The sequence below is a fragment of the Balaenoptera borealis genome, assembly GCF_965194805.1.
Source record: "Balaenoptera borealis genome assembly, chromosome: 7".
NCBI classification, from domain to species: Eukaryota; Metazoa; Chordata; class Mammalia; order Artiodactyla; family Balaenopteridae; genus Balaenoptera; species Balaenoptera borealis.
This window is the reverse complement of record NC_138864.1, coordinates 17,379,569-17,396,352: the sequence shown is the minus strand read 5'-3', so window position 1 is coordinate 17,396,352 and position 16,784 is coordinate 17,379,569. Positions and strand designations below refer to the sequence as shown.

Sequence of the window (16,784 nt, the reverse complement as noted above, 5' to 3'; positions counted from 1 at the left end):
GTTGTGTTTTTTTTTTCTTTTTTTTTTTTTTTAATAAATTTATTTATTTATTTATATTTTTATTTTTGGCTTTGTTGGGTCTTCATTTCTGTGCGAGGGCTTTCTCCAGTTGCGGAGAGCGGGGGCCACTCTTCATCGCGGTGCATGGGCCTCTCACTGTCGCAGCCTCTCTTGTTGCGGAGCACAGGCTACAGACGCGCAGGCTCAGCAGTTGTGGCTCACGGGCCTAGTTGCTCCGCGGCATGTGGGATCTTCCCAGACCAGGGCTCGAACCCGTGTCCCCTGCATTGGCAGGCAGATTCTCAACCACTGCGCCACCAGGGAAGCCCGGTTGTGTTTTCTTAATAATAGTCCTCAGTTTTCAGTTTTATCCAACAGTTAATTAAAACAGATTTTTAATGAAATATGTCTTGCTAATTTTCTTTTTCCCTGATGTCAGTCAGTTCTTGAAACGCATCAAAATGTCTTCCCTTTTTTTGTGTGTCTGTATTTTTAATAAATGTTTTCAAAATCCAGTGAAACTGCAGTTTTAAACAGGTTAGGAATTAATTTTCAAATTGGTGTTCAGGTGAGATTATCTTTTTAAAGTGGGCACATTTACAACAGTAAAAGCTTGCCAAGTCCTCGTGTATCCATTCACTAATACCACACTGTCTTAATTACTGTAGCTCTCTAATAAGTCTTCCTACTCAGTTGAGTAGGAGTCAGCAAACATTTTCTTAAAGGGCCAAACATTAAATGTTACAGGCTTTGCAAGCCAAGTGGTCTGTTACAACTATGCACCTCAGCTATTGTAAATAGAAAGCAGCCATAGACAATACATAAATAATTTGAGGTGACTATGTCCCAGTAAAACTTTATTTACAAAAAGAGGCATTTTGCTGTGAACCTAAACTGCTCTAAAAAAATAAAGTCTATTAAAAAGAAACAAAGGCAGAAGAAACAGCATCACGTTTTTGTTCTTCCTGCCGAAGATGTGTAACCTGAATCTAATCATCAGGCAACTCAATTAAGGGACGTACTATGAAATAATTGGCCAGTAATCTTCAAAACTGTCAAGTTCATGAAAGTCAAAGTCTGAGGAATTGTTCTAAACTGAAGGTGACCAAAGAGATGTAACAACTAAATGCACCACGTGATTTTAACCCAATGCAGAATCTTGGATAGGGTCTGAGGATTCTATGGTAGAAATGTGTTAATGCTCATTTCCCAATGGTGATGGTTATATTATGGTTTGTAGGAGACTGTCCTTGTTTGTTGGAAATAAATGCAAAGGTGTTCAGGTGAGATTGAGTATCGCTATCAGCAGCTTACTCTCAAATGGCTCAGGGAAAAAATGTTTTTGTATTGAACTTGCAACTTTTCTATAAATTTGAGACTGTTTCAACATTTTAAAATATATATATATCATTAAAAGTAAATAAAATAGATTTGTTCCAGAAAAAAAAAACAAAACAGGCAGTCTAGTTTGACAACCTCCTACATACTTTGATGCTGTTTTGGATGTTCTTGGTGTTACTGTTTCCATACAAATTTTAAAATCAGTTTATCAACTTCCACAAAAAACCCTGCTTGGACTTTTATTGGAATTGCATTGACTCTATAGATGAATTTGGGGAGGACTGACATTTTTGCAGTAATGAGAGTTCCAGTGCGTAAACATGACCTAAAGCAGTACTTAGGTCTTCTTTAAATTTTCTTAGCAATGTCTTGTAGTTTTCTATGTAAAGTTCTTTGTGGTTGCCATCCTCTAAAATGCCCACCAGAGATTTCTGCCTCTTGGTATTCACACACACCTGTTTGTATATGGTTCTCTTTCACGTTGAATAAGGCTGACCAAATGACAGTGCGTGACTTCCAAGACTAGATCACAAAAGACACTGCAGCTTCAGCCTTGCTGTCTTGGGATCATCCATCTGGAGGAAGCCAGCTATCATGTTATGAGGACATTCAAGCAGCCCAGTGAAGAGGCCCAGCTGGTGAGGAACTCTGAGGCCTCCCGCCAACAGCCTCGTGAGTGAGTTCTTTTGGGAGCAGAGCCTCCAGCGCTAAGCCTTCAGATAACTGCAGTCTGCCAGCATCCTGACTGCAACCTCATGAGAGTCCCTGAGCTAGCACCACCTAGCTAAGCTAAGCAGCTCAAACTCTAAGATAATGAAGGCTTCTTATTTTAAGCCACTAAGTTTTAGAGTAATTTTTATGGAGCAATAGATAACTAGTATAGATATGTACATTGTTTTTTAATTTTTAAATTCTATGTAATTATTTTTTTGTTTCCACCATTTTTGTGGTGAAATACACTAACATAACATTTACCATCTTGACCATTTTTAAGTGTACAGTTTAGTGGTATTAAATACGTTCACATTGTTGTGCAACCATCACCACGAACCGTCCATCCTTGTAACTCTTTTCATCTTGCAAAACTGAAAGTGTGTATTCCTTAAACAATAACTCTCCATTCTCCCCTCCCCCTAGCCCCTGGTAACCACCATTCTACCTTCTGTCTTTATGATTTTGATTGTTCTAAGTATCTCATATAAGTGGAATCATACAGTATTTGTCTTTTTGTGACTAGCTTATTTCACTTAGCCCAGTGTCCTCAAGGTTCATCCATGTTGCAACAGACTGCAGAATTTCCTTGCTTTTCATGTTGAATATTATTCCATTGTATGTATACACCACATTTTGCTTATCCGTTCATCCACTGATGAACACTTGGGTTCCTTCCATGCTTTAGCTATTATGAACAATGCTGCTATGAACATGGGTGTACAGATACCTCTTTGAGACCCTGCTTTCTTTTTTTCTTTTTTTTTGGCAGAGATGGCAGGGAGTAAGACCCTGCTTTCAATTCTTTTGGGTATATATACCCACAAGTAGAATTGCTGGATCATATGCTAATTCTATTTTAAATTTTTTTAGGAACCACCATACAGTTTTCCATAGTAGCTGTACCATGTTACATTCCCAAGAAGAGTGGAAAGGGTTTCAATCTCTCCACATCCTCACCAACACTTATTTTCTGTTTTTGTTTTTTGGTTTTGGGGGAGGGGGGATTGTAGTAGCAGCTGTCCTAATAGGTATGAAGTTATTCAGTTATTCTTGAGCCCAAGTGGATGATGTTGCCATTCACTGACATGAGGAGCATAGGAGAAAGAACAGGTTATTTTAATCATTTTGAGTTGGGGTTCTCTGTGAATATCCAAGTGGATATGAGCTGCAGCGGTTGGAAGCAGATGGGCTCTATTCACATCTCTACTCAGCTGGTTAATATTCAAGATGCATAATGCCTTGCTCAGTCTTGAGTCTTGTTTTTTTTAATCTATCTGATGCCTGCCTTATGGAATCATTTTGATAAATACCATAAAATATTAGAATACAGTAGGCATTCATCCACAAATTTTAGCATCTTTTCCTTTAAAAAAATATGCAGGAATAGCTATTAGTTTATATTCAGAAATATAACTGAGTATTCCTATTAGCTTATGAGCAGATATTTTCTAGTAGGAAATCTACATAGCCTCTGCCCTTATGGGACTTACCTGTGAATTCTGGAAATATCCTTCATAATGACCTATGACTCAGCTATAAAGATAATTTTTTATAACTATACTAGAGGTAGAGTACAGCTAGTTGTCTGTCTAATCAAGATTCCTTCAGTTTCTGTGGCAATCTCAGATATGTCGTGTCCTTGAACTAAAACTTGTGGTATATGGTACATTGGAAATAGTGTAGGTTTGGGGGTTCATAGACCTATATTTGAATTCTTGCTCAGCCATTTATTAGCTGTGTGACCTTATACATGTTACATAACTTTTAGGGACTCATTTACATGGTCTTCTACAAAAATCTGAAAAGATGAAAATTCCTACTTACTTTCCATTGTTATTGTTGGAGACCAGAAGATAACTTTTTCCATATCTAGCATAACACCTTGGACATTTTAAGCCCTTAAATAAGTGTTTGCTTCACTTCTGTGTCACCGGCTTATCAGCTGGTATGACACTCCTATAAAGCATGACATTTTTTCCAGGAAGTCAAACTTGTACTTCCCCGTCAACACACCTTTATGGAAGCTGAGGTCAGATCCCTGGGGATCTGGGGAGCATCTGTCATCGCGTAAGCCTCTGAAGTTATATGTAAAATTTTGGAAGTTTGTAGATTTTAAAGGGGTCCAGGACTCCTGGTTCAGTCGTCATTTTACAGATCTGAAAACCATGGTCGTCAGAGGTTAGTAAGTGTCAGAAAAACTAAAGTCTTTAGAGGCTAGTATGCGGCAAAATCTAGGTGCATTGACTCGTATTCCAGTCTTTCTGCTGTAAGTTATCAGGGGCTTTGATTATGTTTTACAAACACTATGGAAATGGAAATAGAGAAAAAAGTTAATATACACAATTTGTTTTGCTAATAAGTTTCCCATCAACTTTGAAAATGGTTTGTTTTTTGGTTTGCGGGTTTTGTTTGTTTGTTTTGGGGGGGTTTTTGTTTTTGGTCTCTTTTCACAGTTAACTCATTCATTCAACAAATATTTCTTAAGGACTTAACTGTGTGTCAGGTACTAAGTTAATGGAGACGTAACAGTAAACAAAGAAAAATCCCCTGTCCTCATGGATATTATATTCTACAGAGGGGAGTCCTAATGGATATGAGGGAGTGAGCCATGTGTTTATCTTCTAGTAGAAGGAATGGCAAGATAATTTAGGACCTTATCGACCATTGTGAGAATTTTATTCCGAGTAACATGGGGAGTATTCTCAGGAGTGGATATATTTTGAGGGTAGAGCCTACAAATTTGCCAGCAGATCAGACATGGCCTGTGAAAGAGGAGTCGAATGATTCCAGTGGTTTTGGTCTGAGCAACTCGAAGAATGGGTTGCCATTTACTGATAAAGAGAAAAAAAAACAAACCCCAAAAGTGATCAAGGTATCTTGGAAGTCAAAAAAAAAATTTTATTTTAAGAAAGAGGGAGTGATCATCTGGGTCAGCTGCTGCTGCTAAGTGAAGTATAATGAAGATTGAGAATTGATGGTTGAATTTAGTGATTTGAAGATCATTGGTGACCAAGCCTGATAAGAGCAGGCTTAGGAGAGGAAAGAAGCAGAATTCGATACAGTGAGCTCAAGAAATGGAAGCAGGGTTGAGAATTTTTGTTTTGTTTTTTTAAGATAGGAGAATAACATGTTTGCATCCAGTAGAGACGGACAAATTGATGCATGGAAGGGTGGGGGATTTCTGGAACAGTATCTGTTGAGTCAGCTAGAGGGAATGGGATATCCTGCACGAGCTTACTAGGGTCTTGATCAGTTTCCTTTATAGCAGGGGTTGGCAAGCCACAGTTCTGAAGCCAAATTCAGTCTCCTGCCTGTTTTTGAAATAAAGTTTTATTGGAACACAGCCACGCCCAATTATTTAGATATTGTCTATGGCTGCTTTCAAACTACAGCAGCAGGGTTGAGTAGTTGCTCCAGAGAAGCCTAGAATATTTACTATCTGGCTCTTTACAGGAGTTTGCTGACCCTAGCTTTATAATAGCTGAAAGAGAAGATGGGATGAAATATGAGTGGGAGAGGGGAAGAAGTAGAAGGCACATCTAAGGAACTGAACATTTTGCAAAGGTACTCAAATATCTTTTCTGATTTGGGTCAGACCAAGAAGGAAATCAGAATCTTGAATTTGAGCAAAATGAGTTTATAGCCTAGGTGCTTTTTCTCTAAGGTAGGTTCTTAAAAGGGCTCCAGTCTCCAAAGCTGTAAGCTGTATATAGTCAGCTGTTGCTGCATTACAAATGACTGCAACCTTAAAACAACAAACATTTATTATCTCACAGTTTCTGTGGGATAGGAATCAGAAGTAGCTTAGCTTTACGGTTCTGACTCAAGAGTCTGTCCTGAGGCTGTAATCAAGGTGTCAGCCAGGACTGCGGGCACCTGAGGCTTGTCTAGGTCTAGAGGGTCAGCTTCCTATCCTGCTCACATGGTTGTTGGTAGGCGGCTTCAGTTCCTTGCCACGTGGGCTTCTCACATAGGACTGCTAATAGGACGGCATGGTTTCCCATGTAGACAGTAAGGAGAGAGGCTGTCCAGGATGCAGTTCTCAGTCTTTTATTACCTTTTCTAGGAAGGGACAGGCCTTCATTTCTGCTGATTACGTTGATCACACAGATGAAGGCTGGTACGATACAGGAAGACAACACGGGGGTGTGACTGTGGGGGGGGCTGTTGGGACTCGGCCTGGAGGCTGACTACCGCAGACCCACTTGAGTGCCCACAGAATCCTGTGCATTTCGCGGTGTGCTTCCAACTTCGCTGTGTGCGACCAATGTCTTCACGATTGCCCACAGCAGTTTTCAGCAGTTTGATTCTATTAAAGCCCATCCACACTGTTTTAAATATTTTTTCTTTTTCACTAAGCTTTTCATTTCTGATTACAAGAGTAATCTTCACAGTAAAATACTATGAATAGAGATAAACGAAAAGCCCTGGAAATTAATCTTTCACGTTCCCCTGTTTAGACTACTCTTATTCAATTATTTTGCTATCTAATGTTTTTCCTGTTTGTACTAATACATATCTGTTTAAAAAGCTCATACATAAATACTGTGTGTAAGCTACTTTGCATATTTTGTGAACATTTTTCAGTGTCATTCAGTTACTCAGTGTCACTTTTTTATTTTATTTTATTTATTTATTTATGGCTGTGCTGGGTCTTCATTTCTGTGCGAGGGTTTTCTCTAGTTGCGGCAAGCGGGGGCCACTCTTCATCGCGGTGTGCGGACCTCTCACTATCGCGGCCTCTCTTGTTGCGGAGCACAGGCTCCAGACGCGCAGGCTCAGTAATTGTGGCTCACGGGCCTAGTTGCTCCGCGGCATGTGGGATCCTCCCAGACCAGGGCTCGAACCCACGTCCCCTGCATTGGCAGGCAGATTCTCAACCACTGCGCCACCAGGGAAGCCCCTCAGTGTCACTTTTTAATGATTGCTTTGTAATTCCATAATATGGTTAGTCATAATTTAATCCTTCATTTTTTATTATTATGGATGTGACAGTAAATATCCTTGTCATTAATTCTCTATGACAACCATGGTTATGTTAACCATTTTTTAAAACAAATATCGGTTTTTACTAATAATTCACAAAAAACCCCCCAGCAAAAGCAATAACTGTAGGTATAGCTTTGTAGTTTTTATATTAGTTTTTAACTAGAACCATGGTGGGGCTTCTGTACTGAGGGTCCATGGACTTTATCGGGTTCTCAAAGTGGACTGGGATATTTACGTCCTTGGTTAATTTGTGAAAATAGTTCAGTCACTATAAACATAGCTTACATAAATAAACCTACTGGGCTGGGTATAAGAACAGAGCACGTCTAGTACATATATAACCTTTTAATACATATATACGGTAAGAAGCAAGAAGTTTTGTAGAGATTTGCAACTTGCTATAGTGATTTTAGTAAATGACCTTATTATCAGAAGATTAAATTCCTTTGTAGTCAAATGTTATATAACATTGACATGGTCGTATTAATTTATTAAGAAAACTGCATGAAGTATCAGCTCAGCTCAGCAGAATTATCTCTGACAACTCCATTTTATTTTTTTCAGGGTTTCTTTTTCAACATTAGTCTCGTAAAAGTTAACTTAGCCTCTGAGACCAGTGTTCAATTTGTCCATAATGCATAATACATTGTAATTCCAGGTAATACAACAAAGCGTTATCAGATATGGGAGCAGTCTGCCTGTCTCCTTTGCTGTCTCTCCTTTCCCTGCCCATCCCCTCAATCAACAGTTCTTAACTGGGGTTCCTATTCTTCCTCCAGGAATGCCTCAGAATTTTATCAATACTGATTACCTGTTCTCCAAAGTCATTTTCAAGAGTTTAATTTCTTTTTCAAATGTGTATGTATATACTAGTTATCTGCTAGATCCTGGGCTAAATGGTGGGATTACAGAATTGGGGGAGGGGGGAAGCTCTTCGCTACTGTGAAAAGCTCCCAATAATTAATGTGATGAGAAGCACTGGAAGAAGTTTTGTCCAGAATGCTCTGGAACCAACGAGGAATCGCCCACCCAGGCCTGGATAGCAGTCGGAAGGCTGGGAATGCTACACAGAAGAGGTTCTGTTTAGGGACTTCCCTGGTGGTCCAGTGGTTAAGACTCTGCGCTTCCAGTGCAGGGGACGCGGGTTTGATCCCTGGTCAGTGGAACATGCAGAGTGGCGCGGCCCCCCAAAAGAAGAAACAAAGAAAGGTTCTGTTTAGGTAGCAGGCTTTCCTTACACATTTACATCACCCTATGAAGCAAAAATGTTTTAACTGAAGACGTTTTTATTGAGTTGTATGGATCAAGAACTTCTTTCACCATTGATTTAATATGATATCAAATATGATGAAATCGGTCATCCTAGAAATAGCTAAAATGTGTATTTATAGATTAAGAAGGAATTTAAATTTAATCAGCTCAGTCTCCACCACCTCCCTTTCTTTCTCTGTTTGAATTCTTTGATGGGAGCTTGCAGACACTTCATTTCATTTTTGAGATCCTGCCAGTGAGCCAAAATCGTCTTTCTTTCTCTTTTCCTCAGTAATTTTAGTTTTAAATTCTAAAAATTTTCTCCCCATCTGTGGCTTACCTTCCATTTTCTTTTTGACAGGGAAATTTAAAAAAAATTATTAACTTAATCCATTTGATGTATTTCAAAAGGCTCAATACTTTTCTTCATTTATCGGTGGAAGAAGTTCGAAATTAACTTTAAAAAAATCATCAAATGGCAAACAGATTTCCTTGAAAGTCACATAGAGAATGCATCCTAGAAAACAGGCTAGTCAAGTTCCACCAATTTTCATGAGTTTCATCAAATATTGGACCTACTCGAGGGTGGGGAGAAGAGGCAATTTTCAAAAAGGACAGTGTTACATGCAACGTTTCCTATACTTCTTCCTAAGAGCACCAGGTGGAGAACATGTTTTCTAAACTAGAAACGTCTAGGACGTGGAATATGGAATCTTTCTGTCCTCCCCTTAAAGGCTGTCCAATTGTTTAAAAAAAAAAAAAAAAAGACTAAAAACAAATCCCATACTCCTCCCTCCCCCCAAAAACAAGAAAAGGGAAAAAAACCCACTACTCTCCAGAGCAGAACCAGCTTCAGCAATCCAAATTAGTCTGTTACAGTCATCACAAGCATGCCTTGCTTTGAAACACACAAGAAAAAAAATTTAAACAACAGAACAAAACTAGTACTGATCCAAATTACCCAGACAGAAAAAACCCAGAAAAACTAGTACTTGATGTAGTTCAATTTAGTACCAGTTCTTCTGGATTTTACTTCTGGTATTATATCTAAGAAAATTGTCTAACTCAAGATCATATGCCTAACTCTATGCTTTCTTCTTGAAGTTTTGTAGTTTTAGGTTTTAAATATAGGAATGGTCCATTTTGACTTAATTTTTGTATATGGTGGAAGATATGGATCTAAGTTCATTTTTTTGGCATATGGATATCTAGTTGTCCCAGTATCATTGTTGACAGACTATTCTTTCTTTTCCGCATTGCCTTTTGCACCTTTGTCAACAGGTGTCAAAAACTAAATTCACATGTCCATCAGCAGGTGAATGGATAAACAGAGTGTAGAGTGTATCCATACAATGGAACACTGTGCAACAATGCAAGAAATGAGCTATTGATACAGCAGCAACAGGGACGCACCGCAAAATTATGCTGAGAAGGAAGCCAGATAGAGTACATATTACATAATTGTAGAAACCCTAGAAAATGCTAACTTATTTATAGTTACAGAAAGCAGATGGATGTATTGGCGGGGGAGTGGAAGAGAGGGGATGATAATGGGGCAAACGTTTGAATACGTGCGGTTTATTATGTTATACCTCAAAGCTGTTACAAATAAAATTCTAAAAAGTATATAGACTAACACAGTAGTTAGATAAACTTTTGATAGCCAGAGTTTTTCTTTTCCCATTCCTTAATCTTTCTATATTCAAGTCATTAATATGTCATGCCAGTCCCTATAGACTCTATTAACCTTCCTTGGTACCACGTTGTTCAGCTACCTACAAATCCACTTTACCTGTTATCATTTAATCCAAACTTCCCCAAATTGTCTACACATATTTCGTTAGTAGAACTTGAAAAATGCATCAGGATTGAGGTATATAAGGTTTAAGGGACAAGCGTAGTAAAGGGGCAGATAACATAGGTAGACAATATTAAGGAATTTAAATTTTAACCCAAGAGCAATATGGAATCTGACGAATTTTAAGTAAGCCATGTCAAACTGATTTTACTTTTTATTGTGATAGGTGGTGCTTATATAAAAGGCAGGCGGTGTTAATAATAAGGGGATTTGTGTCAGTCCCTTTGGTATTTTAGTTCGTATGTATATAGCTTTTGGGGGGGCATGGCAAGATCAAAACCTCTATTCTGATATCTTAAATTTGTTCTCATGCTTTGTACATTATAGTTGCATTCTGTCAACCAAAATATAACTAGCAATTCAGAGTTCAGAACTACTTGAATTTTCTTGCTTCTATTTCTTGGCTTTATGAGAATGACAACTATATTTAGGCCTAAGAATTTAGTCTGCTGGAATTAAACAAATACAGGCCTCATCTGTTCATGCTGGCTGTTTCTCAATATGAAATCTTATAAAATAGCATGTAAGAGCTTTAATTTTTTTTTTTTCCTTTCAAACCTTTAGAGTTAAGGTTCACTAATTTGGTTAGTTATAACCATAACTGTATAACCTCTGTGAGGCCACTACTGATTCTTGATGACAGCAAGAACCCAAAAAGGAAAAAAGGTGATTTATGAATGCTTTGTTGTTACAGAGAGTCTGTTGTAACAGGTCTCTTTGTCTTCATTCAGCACCTGTCACTGCGTAACCAAGACCACGTTTTTGAACACCTGGCGTAACATAAAACTACTAGATCACATTGAAGCCAGTTCCTCAGGAGGTTAGTTAAACTGACTCCATTCGTTGAACGGCCCTCCAGTATGGTGGGTTGGTGGGTGTGGAGACTGACAAGTGGGTACCATTTACTAAGGAGAGCAGACATGCTCAGCCCATCCCTTGAACTGAACCCCGGATCTGGGGATAGAGCAAAACAGTGAGAGCGGGTAAGGGGTATTTGCTTCAAAAGTCATTTGCGAGTACACAGTGATTTCACATCTGGTCTAACTACACTGGCACAGATACGTAGGATCTGCTGGATCATACCATCCTGGGTCAGTTCCAGTTTTAACTCTACCACAAATTTCTGTTGAATTTCTGGCAAATGACTTAACTCTTCTCAAGCCCTTGTTTCCTCATCTGAAAAATAAGAGGTCTGGGTTATTATTAAGACTTCTTCTGTGGTTCTTCAGTTGCATTATATTTACCTGACTTTAAAAAATATCTTGCAGTAAAACTTTTAGGTAAAAATGAAAGTAACTTGTTAAAATCATATCACATGTAAAATTGGAAGAAATAGACTAGTATACCAAAGGATATTGTATTGGATGAGGTCTCCAGGAAAATCTCACTTTCTCTGGGGCCTGGACCTTCCAGATGTTCTCTCTTTGATCATGAAATTGTCCTATTAGCTGAAGCCTGTAACCTTAAATGATATTGAGATATTAACAACTGTGCTTCTAACCACTGGTTTGAATTTAGGTGCGCATGTTTAATGTTTTAATTTTAAATGTATGATTGGGTGTTTAGTGATACAGTTTGAAAAGACTGGAGGTTTCCTTGTGCATGGGGCTGCTGCCCAGCCTCCGATTCCTGACCATTCCTGACGAGCCATGACTGTACTCAAAAAACTCCTTAAAGAGAGAGCGCGCTCCCTTTCTCTCCCCACCCCCGACCCCCAACACCTCCCCCCCTCAGAGGAATAGGACTTGCGTTCTAGTCCGTTTTCCTGCAGTTAAAGACTTGTTGGAAATTACTGAGAAGGGTGGTCCCTTCCTTGACCACATAAATTGCTAAATGCGGAACTTGTTTTAAATTAACGTTCTCCAGTCTCTTCTCCTGCCACCATCAATCCATCTGTAACCCCCAGTGGTCTTGATCCCAAGCATAACAATAATTTGCCCTATGGCATCACCCCTGATTTAGCTCTCCTCTTTCTCAACTGCCTCTCTGTCCCCCTCACCTCCCCATACAGAGTCTAGGTTTATTTCTGCCCACCTGTTGCCTGGTGTTATCAGACTTTCAACAACAGGTATAAAGAACTTAGTGCCTGGTACAAAGTCATACAGCATTCAGTAAGTGTTCGCTGTTTTTAATCCTTGGCCACTTTCTATTAGGTGAATCATATGAAATTGCTATTTTTGTATGTAAAAAAGGAAATCTCACGTTGGCAGTTTGATATGGTTCAACTTTATAGATATACATACAGAGTGATGATTCCTAACCAGGATGCAATTAGAATTATCTAGGCAGCTTTTTACAAAATACATAGACACTGTCCCCATCTTAGACCAGTGAATCGGAATTCCTGCTTAAAACCACCTGTGGAGAGAATCTTCCCTTCAGGTCATTTTTCTTTTACTGTAGAAGTTTTGTTTTGTTTTGTTTTTAATACAGACTTGTATGTTTTTCATATAGTCCGTTGTCTGGTCATGAACTGAAACTTTAGTTTTATGACTCTACAAATTAGTGTCATTTTTAACTTTAAGATATGATCAAATCTCAAATTAAGATTTATCAGTACTCAATCTTGGGAAGAAAAATCTAGGTGCTACAAGATGTTTTCATGATTTTCAGGGAATTCCAAAGTCTTTTTTTCCCTCTCCTAGTTTGTAACTTCACATTATCTTTCATATAACTTAAACTTAGAATTTTGTACTTTTCAAATACACTTTTGCCTTTTCATGAAGAAGAGAATGAACAGTAGTAAGCTGGCTACAGTTCAGTATTAACTTACCCTGACTCACATGACTCACAGTGCAGCTTACCTACATGATTCATAATTGTAATGTAGCCGAGAAAAAATGGGATCAGTTTCTTTGAACAGTAGCTATCTCCCTTTGCTGATGTTAACTTGTGTATTGTGCTTTTATTATTAACCAGTGTTTTGAAATCTCTGGGTAAGTAGGTGCTAGATAAGCCCAAAATTATGAGCAGAATTTTTCGCTTCATTCGCTGGCAGCCATAGACAAGAATATTAAAACCCAGAAAAGAGAATTCAGAGCTATTTTTCTTCCTCCCACTATCACCTTCTCTCTAATTTGCATTCCCTACACATGACATGTGCTTGCTTTAGTGGCATATATACTTTTTTAAAATACAGAGAAGTTTAGTGTGGCTCCTGTACAAGAATGGCTCTCAAATCTGTGTGTGAAGCATTTCATTAGAAGCACGTATGTACACGAACAGTGGGCAGCCTCTGGTGTCTACCTTAGAAAAGTTTTTATCAGGAGGGAGTACTGAATTTTTCTGATGCCTTTTTCTTTTCTCTTTTGTTGATTATGTGGCTTTTCTCATTGGGCCTAATCATGTGATTATATTATTTTATGCCATTCTTAATATTAAGTTATTACTGTATTCCTGGGATAAAACACATTTGACTCTAATGGATTATTCTTTTATTAAGAAGTAAAATTCGGGTGTTTGTATTTTATGAAATTTCTGTGTTCATAATGCAATTATAATATGGCTTCTTTTGGTATGACTATTGTTCTTTCAGTACCACTGACTTTTTTTTTTAACTTTTTATTTTATACTGGAGTATTGTTGATTAACAATGTTGTGTTAGTTTCAGGTGTACAGCAGAGTGATTCAGTTATACATATACATGTATCTATTCTTTCTTCAAATTCTTTTCCCATTTAGGTTGTTATTACCCAAATAAAATGATTTGTGTAGCTTTTCTGTGCCACCCTTGAGAATTATCTTTTTATGTTTAAAAGAAATTGTGTCTAAAGCCATCTGTGCCCTAAGCCTTGTAAAAAAAGCTCATTCTTAACCATTTTCTTCCATAGTGGTAGTGAAGTTTAGGTGGTAAACACTTAGGATCTGGATTTTTAAAAATCCTGGCTCCACATCAGCAGTGTGATTTGGGGCACCTTTTTTTAAATAAATTTATTTATTTATTTATTTATTTATGGCTGTGTTGGGTCTTCGTTTCTGTGTGAGGGCTTTCTCTAGTTGCGGCAAGCGGGGGCCACTCTTCATCGTGGTGCGCGGGCCTCTCACTATCGCGGCCTCTCTTGTTGCGGAGCACAGGCTCCAGACGCGCAGGCTCAGTAGTTGTGGCTCACGGGCCTAGTTGCTCCGCGGCATGTGGGATCTTCCCAGACCAGGACTCGAACCCGTGTCCCCTGCATTGGCAGGCAGATTCCCAACCACTGCGCCACCAGGGAAGCCCTGGGGCACCTTTTAAAAAGCTCTGTGTGGCTCAATTTTTTCATCTGTAAAATGTAGATAATAGTTAGTTATAAAGAAGCCTTGAGAGTTTCATGAGATAATTAGTAGTTGAAAAAGTATCTCAATAAATGAAAATATTATTTATTTTCCTCCAATGTTGTTGTCCCATCTCCAGGTATTATGATTTTTTAAATCTCCTTTTTTCTCTTCTTTTCTGCTCTCCTCAGAATTTTTCTCCAGTTTCTTGAGCCATATGACTGGTTGAATGCTTTGTATAAGATAGTCCTAGAAGAAGATAAAAATTCAAAAATATTAACAGTGGATGATAGGACGACACAGGTGACTTTTCCCTTCTTCTCTTTACTCTCCACATTATATACGATGAGCACATGTTACTTTTAGGATCATGAAAAATTGTTGAGGGGGGAGGGAGCTCATGTCCCACACATGCATGCGTGTATGCTGCATGCGTGTATGGCGTGGTGATCAACACTAACCGTAAGATTAGGACTATTCAACAGCATTCAGCATAGCCCTTGGAAGCGAACCCGTGGTAAACAGGTTTGCAATGGAGAATTTAACTGATAATATTCAAGTTGTCATTAAATGTAAGTTCAGATAATATATTCATTGTCAGAGGAGGTTTTTAATTTAAAATGATATTTTCTGTATATTTGCTATGCCCTACTTAACAGTGAGCATCTTACAGTACATACCAAGAGGTTAACCTGACTGGAGTGGTACGGGGTGCCATGCATATAGCAAGTCAGAATTTCAAAGGTTACTAGTTTATATTTTCTTTCTTTCTGGTTTTTTAGCAGCTCCTTGTTATTCCTTTAAAAAGAATTGGCTGTTCAGCCACATTTCCACAAAGTAGAAACTCAGCAGGTCGTCTATGAAAGAGCTGTAGTAAAGCTTAATTGGTACAAAGGGAGATTTTCTTTGTTGCTGTGGTGTTAAACTTTAGCCTTAAATTCCTGGTTTGTTAAAATGGTTTCAGTGCTTAATTTGCAGGGCCATGACTGATCAATATGTTCCCTCATAAACTGAGTTTTAGCTAACCAGTCCCAATGCTGTAAGGAAAACGTTAAAGATAAATCATTTCAACCCTTCTCTATAGCAACGAACACTACTGGCTCTCCTTTCTCTTCTCTCCCACTTGTGCCTCACTCTTAACTCCTTTTTATGACAGATATTGCCTAGTCCTAGCTGCTTCCTTATTTGTGATTCTTTTTGCTCACCCGCATCGGTGGGGACAAAAAAAAGTTGCCTTGTCATTTCAGTAAACCAAGATTGCCATTCTGGTAGACAGTGACTGTTGCCCGCCATCGAGCTCTCAGCCACTGCGGCCACCCCGACGGTGCGCCCTGAGAGGAATTCAGGGTGGAGAAAAGCACGATACTGGCCCTAGATAGCTAAGGTGCATATCTAAGGAATAATTTCAGTGAGCCCAGACTCTTGCATCTTCCCATACATAGAAAAGCACTAAAATCATTAACTTGAGATGTCTGCTTTTTGTGATTAGCAGTAGTTGTTTTTCCCACCCACCCCCCCCCCAGCAAAAACTCCTATATATCCTCCCTTGCCTCTTTGGAACAGTTCCTCAGAGCTATCTGAGAGGCTGTCTCCTGGGCTGTCATCCTCAAGAAGGTCCCCAAATAAAACATAACATGCAGCTTTAAGGTTGTGCATTTTCCTTCGGTTGACATCAGGAAACGGATTTATTCTCATAACTGGTACTGAATAAATTGTATTCTTTAAAACTCAGGCTGTTTTTTTTAATTGAAGTATAGTTGCTGTACAGTATTAAATAAGTTACAAGTATACAATGTAGTGATTCACAATATTTAAAGGTCATACTCCATTTATAGTTATTCTAAAATACTGACTATATTCCCCGTGCTGTACAATATGTCCTTATAGCTTACTTTATACCTAATAGTTTTCTCTCTTATTCCCCTCCCCCTATATTACCCCTCCCCCTTCCCTCTCCCCACTGGTAACCACTAGTTTGTTCTTTATATCTCTGAGTCTGCTTCTTTCTGTTATATTCACTAGTTTGTTGCTTTTTTTTTTTTTTACAGTATTTGTCTTTCTCCGTCTGACTTCACTTAGCATAATGCTCCCCACGTCCATCCACGTTGCTGCGATGGCAAGATTTCGTTCTTTTTTATGGCTGAGTAATATTCCAGTGTGTGTGTAGGTTGCTTCTGTATCTTGGCGATTGTAAATAATGTTGCTATGAACATTGGGGTGCATGTTATCTTTTCAAATTAGTTTTTTTGTTTTTATTTGGATATATACCCGGGAGTGGAATTGTTTGGTCATATGGTAGTTCTATTTTTAGTTTTTTGAGAAACCTTTGTACTGTTTTTCCATAGTAGCTGCACCAGTTTACATCCTCGCCAACAAGGTA

At 38.6% G+C, this 16,784-nt stretch overlaps 1 protein-coding gene and 1 long non-coding RNA gene across 6 annotated transcripts in view; one reads left to right on the top strand and one right to left on the bottom strand.

Moving 5' to 3' along the window:
• RALA (RAS like proto-oncogene A) overlaps window positions 1-16,784 on the top strand; it is a 70,340-nt gene that overhangs the window by 20,498 nt on the left and 33,058 nt on the right. For 2 of the 5 annotated variants that reach the window (XM_082399925.1, XM_082399922.1), the window contains exon 2: window positions 10,885-10,973. The exons of 2 other annotated variants lie outside the window; for them this stretch is intronic. The gene's annotated coding sequence lies outside the window, so the exon portion shown is untranslated. Of the gene's footprint in view, window positions 1-10,884; window positions 10,974-14,595; window positions 14,708-16,784 lie in introns of those variants that run through there. One more of the 5 variants, XM_082399923.1, reaches the window with a different exon arrangement.
• LOC309632393 overlaps window positions 10,982-16,784 on the bottom strand; it is a 158,524-nt gene continuing 152,721 nt past the window's right edge. The window contains exon 13 of the long non-coding RNA XR_014246876.1: window positions 10,982-14,653. This is a non-coding gene — a long non-coding RNA (uncharacterized lncRNA). The remainder of the gene's footprint in view (window positions 14,654-16,784) is intronic.